This window comes from Odocoileus virginianus, chromosome 3 (genome assembly GCF_023699985.2).
Source record: "Odocoileus virginianus isolate 20LAN1187 ecotype Illinois chromosome 3, Ovbor_1.2, whole genome shotgun sequence".
In the NCBI taxonomy this organism is placed as follows: Eukaryota; Metazoa; Chordata; class Mammalia; order Artiodactyla; family Cervidae; genus Odocoileus; species Odocoileus virginianus.
The window spans coordinates 82345264-82353675 of NC_069676.1; the positions used below are offsets into that span (position 1 = coordinate 82345264).

Sequence of the window (8412 nt, forward strand, 5' to 3'; positions counted from 1 at the left end):
CTGACCCAGGGATTCAACCTGGGTCTCCCACATTGCAGGCAGATTCCTTACCATCTGAGCCACCAAGAAGCCAAATGCTGACAAAAGACTATTTCAACTCTAGTGCTCTGTACTCACCACCTCCAAGGTGTAAGATTGGAGGGGGAACTGACTCAGGTTTCACTAGAAATTACTGTGTCAACATAGACATCTGCGAAACAAAGTCACATCACTATTCCCCTGCTTCCTCATTAGAGGACCTCAAAGTACTATACCAACCTCAATTTTCCTCAGTGACATTTTTCCCTTCAGTGTACCTCACAGTACATTCCACATGTTCAGACTACATGCAAAGCCTGAATACCCTATACCTGTGGCTGTAAAAGGCAGTTAAATCAGAGTGGATATAAGTTCCAGTAACAACCTACTACTCCAGGGTCTTGTTTTTTCTTCGAGGATTTGGTTTTTCTTCTCCTAGGTCCTGTTCATGCTCTAAGCACTCACCTGTGCCGCAGGAAGCCCTGACTTTAAATGGCACCCCTCAAATGCAGGAGACCCAGGTTCTACCCCCCGGGGTTCAGTAAGATCCCCTGGGGAAGGGAATGGCACACCACTCCAGTATCCTTGCCTGGAGAATCCCCATGGACAGAGAAGCCTGGCGGGCTCCAGTCCATGGGATCACACACAATCGGACACGACTGAGAGACTAACACACACACACACACACACACACACACACACACACACAGCAGGTAGTGCGCCCCCACATCCCCTCCTCCACGCCCCGTCTTCTCACTCCCCCTGATCCTACTAAGTAGATCTAATGCTGTTTGATCTCATCTCCAATTCTTTGCGGTTTAGGGAGCCGTGCAGCCTTGATGTACAAGACAAATACACACTGTAGCTCTGGGCTTACAAAATCATCTATCATCACCCTGCCTTTGGACGTGACCAGTACATTGTGTGTTTCACAGAAATTAATCTGGTGTTTCGGAGGAGAAAGGCATTTCGGAATCAGTCTGCGTGCAGAACCCTCCCATACAGACCCTGCAGACGCAGTTTCAACGCCTTTCGCCCCTGCTCAGCAAGTCTCAAACTCGACCTTCCAGAGGATTTCAAGGGTAGCGCCTTCCTCCCTTTCCCCGGTAAGGCCTCCTTCTGGGAAGCAGCTGCCTGGTACCAGGGCTCAGAGAACTGCACATCCAGGCGCTCGGACAAGGCGGGGGAACCAGAAGAGGCGCGGGTGGGAGGTGGGGAGGGGACCGAGTCGTGGGGGGCGGGGGAGAAGGGGGTGAGCTGGAGAGGACGGAGGGAGGAGGAAGATTATCTGCATATGCATGAGGCGCCCGGCACTGCCCCGGTCCCCCCGCAGCTGCCGGGGCGGGAGCGAAGGAGGGCGGGGGTGGAGAGCGGAAGAAAGAGGCGAGGGCGGGGCGGCTAGAGTAGCGGCTGAGGCCAACGCCTGTTTGGAGAACGGAAGAGGCGATTTGCATGGCGCCCGGTGATTGGCTGAGGGCGGAGGCTGGGCCTGAGAGGCGACTCCTGAATGGCTCAACGGACAAATCGCAGGATTCGTTTGGCCGCAGAGAAGCCGTAGAGGACCCGGTCTGCGCAATATGAAGCCTGGCCGCGAGGGGGCGCGATGTCCCACCTTTGTTCTCGGGAAAGGCTCCTTTTCTCGCCGCCTCCCCCTGCCCCCGCCGTCCGTGTCCCCACCCCCCACACATACAGACACGCAGAAAGTGCAGAGAAATCCTGTGATCCAGTCAACTGGCTCTGCCCCGTCTATTAAGAAAGATGAACACTCCTTCTCTTCCATCTCCTTCATGGGAGACCACTTTTCATTTCAGATTATCACAGCAATAAATATTCTTCGAGGGATTAAAAAAAAGGCACTTTGCCAAAAGATAAGAGAATATATATGAAGTGGGTGGGTTATAGAGAAAGACAATGCATGTAGACAGGGAAATAGGCACATGTATGTAAATATGCACATAATCACCCTAAGAACACAAAACATGAAGCGGGGGGTGCAGAGACATACAGGAGAGAATACACATCACTCACAAGATGCTCACAGGTTAAACACACTCTCCCACACACCCACTAACCAACACACCACCACACACACACACGCGCGCGCGCGCACACGGACCTCAGAAAAGGCATCCCAGTGAATTCACATGCAGTGGAAAGACTGCGATAAAATATGAGAAGAATTTAAATCATCCCCTCCCCCTCCTAAAAAAATACTCAAGCCGAATGGTTCTATTTGCATAATACTAATATACACAGGACGCTGGCAGGGGCAAAAAAAAAAGGCTCCATTTGAGGCACACAGCAGAGAATGCGTGTATACACGCGTGCGCGCGCACGCACACGCCCGCGCAACTGTGGGCGGGACACACCCACAGGCTGTGTCCTCCGCCCACGGGCACAGGCAGAAGACAGATGCCATCAACAGCGCTCAGCACAGTTTTCCAGAAAACACTAAAGGCGAGAAAAACGTAAAGAAACCACCCTGCTCAGCCACGGAAGCCCTATTAGTGAACCCACGTTTTCTAAATACACACACACACACACACACACACACATGCTTGTCAGACAGGAGATTTGGGTTCAAAGAACTAGTGGAAGCACAATAGATAACAGAGCTAGAGCATGTCATCAGGTTAAACAACACTTTGAAATCACTTCAGCCTGGGATGGCTTCCTGGGATGCTCCTGAGAAATCATATCCAAGAAAAACAAAACATTTTCGTTTATCCTGCTTTTCCTTTTTTTTTTCCCCCTCCCGTCCTTGTTTTAAAGACAGTATAGAAGAATCTCCCTTGCCCGAAGGAGGATCGCCCTTCCCCCCCACGCCCCCACCCCCAAGCCCCCGTTTTTGTTTTGCCAGCTTTTGAGCTGTCCTGTTGATTTGCCAGGGAGGAAGGTGCTAGAGAGCGGACTCCCAGGCAGACAGCACCACAAAAGGCATTATTACACATTCCAAATAACAAGGGCTGTCTATATATTTACAAATCTGTTCAAATATTTAACCTCTTAACTTGCTAAATATCCCCCTCTTCTCCCTTTCTTTCTCTCTTGTGCTCTCTCTCTCCCCTTTTCCTCCCTCTATCCGTTCCTTTTCCTTTCTTTTTCTAAATAGGTTGGAGGCAAGAAGTGCCCTTCTGGGGTCCAAAATGCGGCCAGGGGTGCTGGGCTTTACCTGACCCTCTTTGAATGCCAATTTCGTTTCCAGGAAATTGCTTCTTTGCCTGCCAAAAGACCGAGTTTGAACCACCAGAGCTACCTTTTTTCCTAAAGGAGAAACTTTCATATTGCCTTTCAGGTTTTAAACTGCCTCCAAAAGCCATCTCCTAAACAGGAGGGATTTTCCTGACCCTTTAGGAGTGCCAGTGCCTCCAATCCGGGATGTTTTCTCTACACTGTGTCTCCAACCCATCCAGGAACTAGTTAGTTGAGGGGCAACTTGCATAACCGAGAACCTTCTAAAGACAGTCAGGGAGTTTGGACAGTATTTGGTGACCCAACCAAGGCCAGGGTTTAGGCACATGCCTATTGCAGGAACCAAATCGGAATGCCACCGTTGAGAATGTCTTAGCGCCCTAATCTTTGCTCGCAGGACTAATAAACTCACTCTGAAGGCCAATGTAAAGTGTAAAGTTGCATAGCAGTGGGCCTTTAAAACATGCACCTTAGATTAATCCAGAATGGAAGGGTTCCCATTTTGATGCATAAAGGGAAAAGAAAAGTTGTGCATGAGCTCAGCGGGAAGGGAGGAGGCGACCTCCTGGGGCAGGGACTCTGCTCACGCCCACCTTCCAGGCGGGGTTCCAGGAAGGTTCCACCTTCCAGGGTAGGCTTGCCTTTGAACCACCCACAAGCAACCTCACTCTAGAGTCTTCTGGCTTCACCCAGAAGCCTGCTGTGTGACGCAATTTAAGGTTCCCTAAGGAGGCTTTCCTGCGCCACTCTAGTTTCCTTTCCGTCCAAGAAAGAATTGCGAGGAAAATCGGGTGCCTTTCAAGTTGACACGGAAAGGGACACTTCCTCTAGGCACGTTTCCTCTGGCCTCAAATGACTTAATGTGTTTTGTTTGTTTGGGGAGTAATGGCAAAAAGTGAAACTTGATGTATGTCTCCATGTCAGATTTGCCCAGTGGACCATATTTCAACTTCACCACCTTCAGATGTCTGTTCTCCTTTGAGGCGCCCTACCCACCAGAATGGCCAGAGAGCACCTTAGACAAACCAGCATTCGCCTGGGACCCAGGCCCTACAGTAGACTCAAGTTGGGGATACACGTCTGCGTGGTCCAAGAACTCCCCAAGTATCTCCCAGTCGCTGGCTCTCCCGAGAAGCTGGAACGCGCCCGCCCGCGCGGTAATGACCTTTGCTCGCGGCTGTCGGGGCTGGCACGAAGCGCCAGGGGCGCTCAGGGCCGCCCAAGCTTGGGGCAATGGGAAGGAGGAGAGAGGGAGGAACTCAGGTCTACATGTTTTAAAGAGGTGTACTGAAAACTTTTACAAATGCTAAATAAGAGGAGAAGGCTACGCGAGTTGCTGTTTTTTGTTTTTTCTTAAGTATGTTTACTCTGTGCCACGCCAAGCCCGGAGGGAAACATTGGCACTGGCTTCTTATGCTGTGCATTCTGTAAGATGCCGTCTATTTGCATGATCATGAAATGGTCAGGCCGTTTCTCCCCTATTGCACAAATCCCTTAGGAAAACTGTGTTTGAGTTCCCACTTTTACGCTGATCGCTGATCGGAAAAGATACTCATCCAGAGACATTACCTAAATCTGCGAAAGAATGAGGGCTGCTTGTCATGCGTCCTTCGTCTCCACTAACGTGTGCCACCCGATTAGAAGCAATTTAGGCAATCAAGGCCGTTATGAGAAGGGGGTGTTAAAAATAGGTTTTCTATAGCCTCAGCACTCTAATTCAAAAGAAAATCTAAAATTACATATGTATCATTTCTTTATATGAAATATATAATCTCAATGTCTCCTGTTCGCTCTTTTTTTTCTCCATGGTCCCTCTCCCATCTCCTGCCTTCCTTTAGGAAATTCGTAACAGAGGCGAAGTGTAAGGCTCCGATGGACGGAAGGGACTAAGGTTCCGAAAAAGGCTTTCTGAGACCAAACGAGAGGGTTTGTGGGGTGCTTGGCCCAGCCTTCCCTGGGGCTCCTCGCTGTGGTAGCGCCCTTCATGGTGGTTGCTCTCTGACTCTGAATCCGTGGTGGGAGAAAAAAATCCCTCAAGTCATGCCCAGAGCGGGAGGACCCCACTCCTGGAATCGAGTTGTAGAACCCGAGGCTCCGGGGGTTCGAGGGCTGGCCGATCGAGGGGTTGGGCTCTGGTCGCTCGAGGCAAATCGGACTAACTGCTGACACACGCGTCCACCTTGGGCGTCAGGGGTGCAGAGGAAGGGCGAAGAGGATGTGTTGGGGAAAGAAAACCAGGTACATGCTTCCAAACGGAACGGGGAAAGTAGAAATTTAAAAAAAAAAAAAAAAGTAAATCAAAACAAGAGATAGACTGCGAAGCAATGTCCTCTAGCGGAAGCAAGAACGCCGTCCCCGCCTTCCCCGCGTCCCACCGGGTCGGGGCGCGTGGTTGAAGGCCCAGACTCGGGGCCGAGGGCGGGCGTGCCTGGCGCCCGCGCCTCTTCCCCAGGCACCGGGTCGGGCCCTCCCAGCCCTGCGATCGGAGAGGCAACTTGACCCTCCCCGGCTCTCCCTAGAGGGCTTTGGAGAGCGGCTCGGGACAGGGAGCGACGCGAAGCTGTCCCAACTTCCAGGAAGTGGAGGGCCGGTCCCCGCGCTTCCTGCGGGCGACGGTCCGGAGCCTTTGATCTCGTTGGTCACTCGGGCCCGAGTTCTCCGCGGAGAGTTGTACTCAAAGCCAAACGCCTGGAGCCCCAACCCTGAGAGCCCTGGCGAGGGCGTGGAGGGCGGAGAGCTCTGGGCCCAGAGTGGCGGGGGGCTTGGGGCTGGGGGCGCCCAGGGGGTGGTCCCTGCACGTACAAGTGGACCCCAGCTTTCTGCAGGCCTCCAGAGTGGGAATGCATCACCTCGCAGTAACACCCTCCCGAACCCAGTCTTCTGGAAGAAACTTCAGGTCCAAACAACATCGCCTCTTCCCAACCGCTGAGGATAGACCATGAATGAAGTTGGGGATGATTCTTGTCTCAGAAGTGCCCCTGTTTTCCAAAACAATAGCAGAGGAGGCAGCGCTGCCCCCGCGGGACAAGCTGAGAATCTTGGTCTGGGTTTCTCAGAGCGTGAGCCCCAGACCAACACCCAGAGCAGAGACCATGGCCCCCTCCACCTACAGGCGACTCGGCACAGAAGGTTCTCACACACAGCTGCGAAAATGTTACAGCACTGAAATCCTTCCTAATAGCACCTAATTTATTTCCTATTTGTTCTGCTTGTTGGTGTCTGATTCATGGACTGGAAACCATTTGATTTTTAGCAAATTGATCAATTTAATAATTCAAAAATTATTTCTGTTTTCAAATAATCTTTCCTGGAAAGTGATGTCGAAATTGTTTCTTGAAGTTAAAGCTTCGTGAAAAATACTTTGAAAATTCCTTGAAAAAATAAATATACTCTATTTTTACACTATTGAATTAGAAATTGATGACATTTAAAAATGTATAGATATTAGGAATATTTATGCTAATGAGGTTTTCTGATCTGACAAATAGAGTTACAAGCATTTATTAATTTATTCCCTCATTTTGCTACATAATGCCCTAATATGTTGGGGTAGAAATCAGAATAGATATTATTGACAAGGAATGGTGCCCTTTCAAAAGTTAAATTTGTCCTTTAAATCTACTCTTTTCATAAAGCAGTCTGAAAGCTCAGTACACACACACACATATGTGTAAAATATAAAATTTTCTGTGCTGTAAATTAGCTGGATGAACTCAAGTCTTTCATCCTTACTGGGGTCTTGGTCTTGTTAATTTTGGAGATCAAACTAAATAATCTACAGTTCAAACATTGTAGAATTTATGAAATATTTTACATAAATGTAAATTGTGGTTACATAATAGCAAAATATTAATATAAAATAAATATTTTCCTATTTTACACAAATAGCCTATATTTAAACTATCTACTCTATGCAATATTCTGTTTTAACAGTCTAAGACAACTTTCTAACATGATCCATTACCCTTAACGGTCTGAGGGACCATGAATGTACAGGAAGGATCATAAAGAATTTTATATATTTATCAATATATCTGCTTCCCAGGTGGCACAGTGGTAAAGAGTCCACCTGCAATGTAGGAGACACGGGTTTGACCCTGGGTTGGGAAGATCCCCTGGAGTAGGAAATGGCAACCCACTGCAGTATTCTTGCTTGAAATATTCTATGGACAGAGGAGCCTGGTGGGCTACAGTCCCTGGGGTCGCAAAGAGTTGGACACAACTGAGCGTGCGCACACATGCATATATCTACTTTTCTGTAAATGAGGCCGTATCTTCCACTAAATTCTCAAAGAGATTCATGATTGTAAAACGTTTAAGAATAACTCATCTACCCTGGAAGCATTCATAAGCAAAAACACAGCCACCACCGTCATTGCATTTGCATTCCTTTGCATGTATGAAAGTGTTGCTTTTTATAGTCATTGAAGATCACCAAATGTTATGTGAACTTCTAAAATAGCACTCCATCTCATTGTGGAAACCATCTTGGGAATGGTGTTATCTCTAAGACTTGTATGCCCCTAAAAAGAGCTTAAATCTTTCCTCCAGCTATTGAAGTTAGTGAATTAATACCTTTGATAACTTTACAGCAATCTTTGGAAGACAGCTAGTTTATTACAGCAATTATGAGAATCACAAACTACACAGAAACTACAGTCTCTAGAAAGTTCTTAAAGTTGTCTTTTTCTCCATCAACAATCTTTTCTCTTTTCTCTTCCTCCGCTTCCCCCATCTCTCCTCTATTCCCAACACCCAGTCCACACTTGGGCCCATTCTTCCAGGCTGACGTGAGCTTATTTAATCTGAGCAGTATTTTCAGGACTCATCAGCAGCAAATTACACCAACGAGTTTCTGTTTGTTTGTTTTTAAAATTTGAACCCAAGTCTACAAAATTAATTTCTATGCCGACCATTACAAGACTTCCTTTGGAAATATCAGTGACTGCACAGCCATAGACAGATCAAGCGCAGGTGCTCCGTATTCTGAATGGGGTTGGGTTATGTTTTCAACTGGAACAAGGTATTAAGTGATTAAACTGTGCCAGCAGACATAGCACTTTTATCAAGCTCTTTTCTTTCCAAGCAGGCACAGAAATAGTCAATCTCTGGCCCTGAAAGTCTCCGAGGAAAACTTGGAATGCTTCAGGAAATCATGTTTGCAATTAAAGCACTGGCATTTTTGTCCTCATCACAGAATAA

The 8412-nt window shown here is 48.1% G+C and overlaps 1 long non-coding RNA gene across 1 annotated transcript; it reads left to right on the forward strand.

Annotated features, from left to right (window-relative positions):
• The first annotated feature begins 811 nt into the window (after positions 1 to 811).
• LOC139034461 (uncharacterized) lies at positions 812 to 4992 on the forward strand. Its single transcript, XR_011486987.1, has 2 exons — positions 812 to 1124; positions 4135 to 4992. It is a non-coding gene; the product is annotated as an uncharacterized lncRNA (long non-coding RNA).
• Positions 4993 to 8412: the final 3420 nt, after the last annotated feature.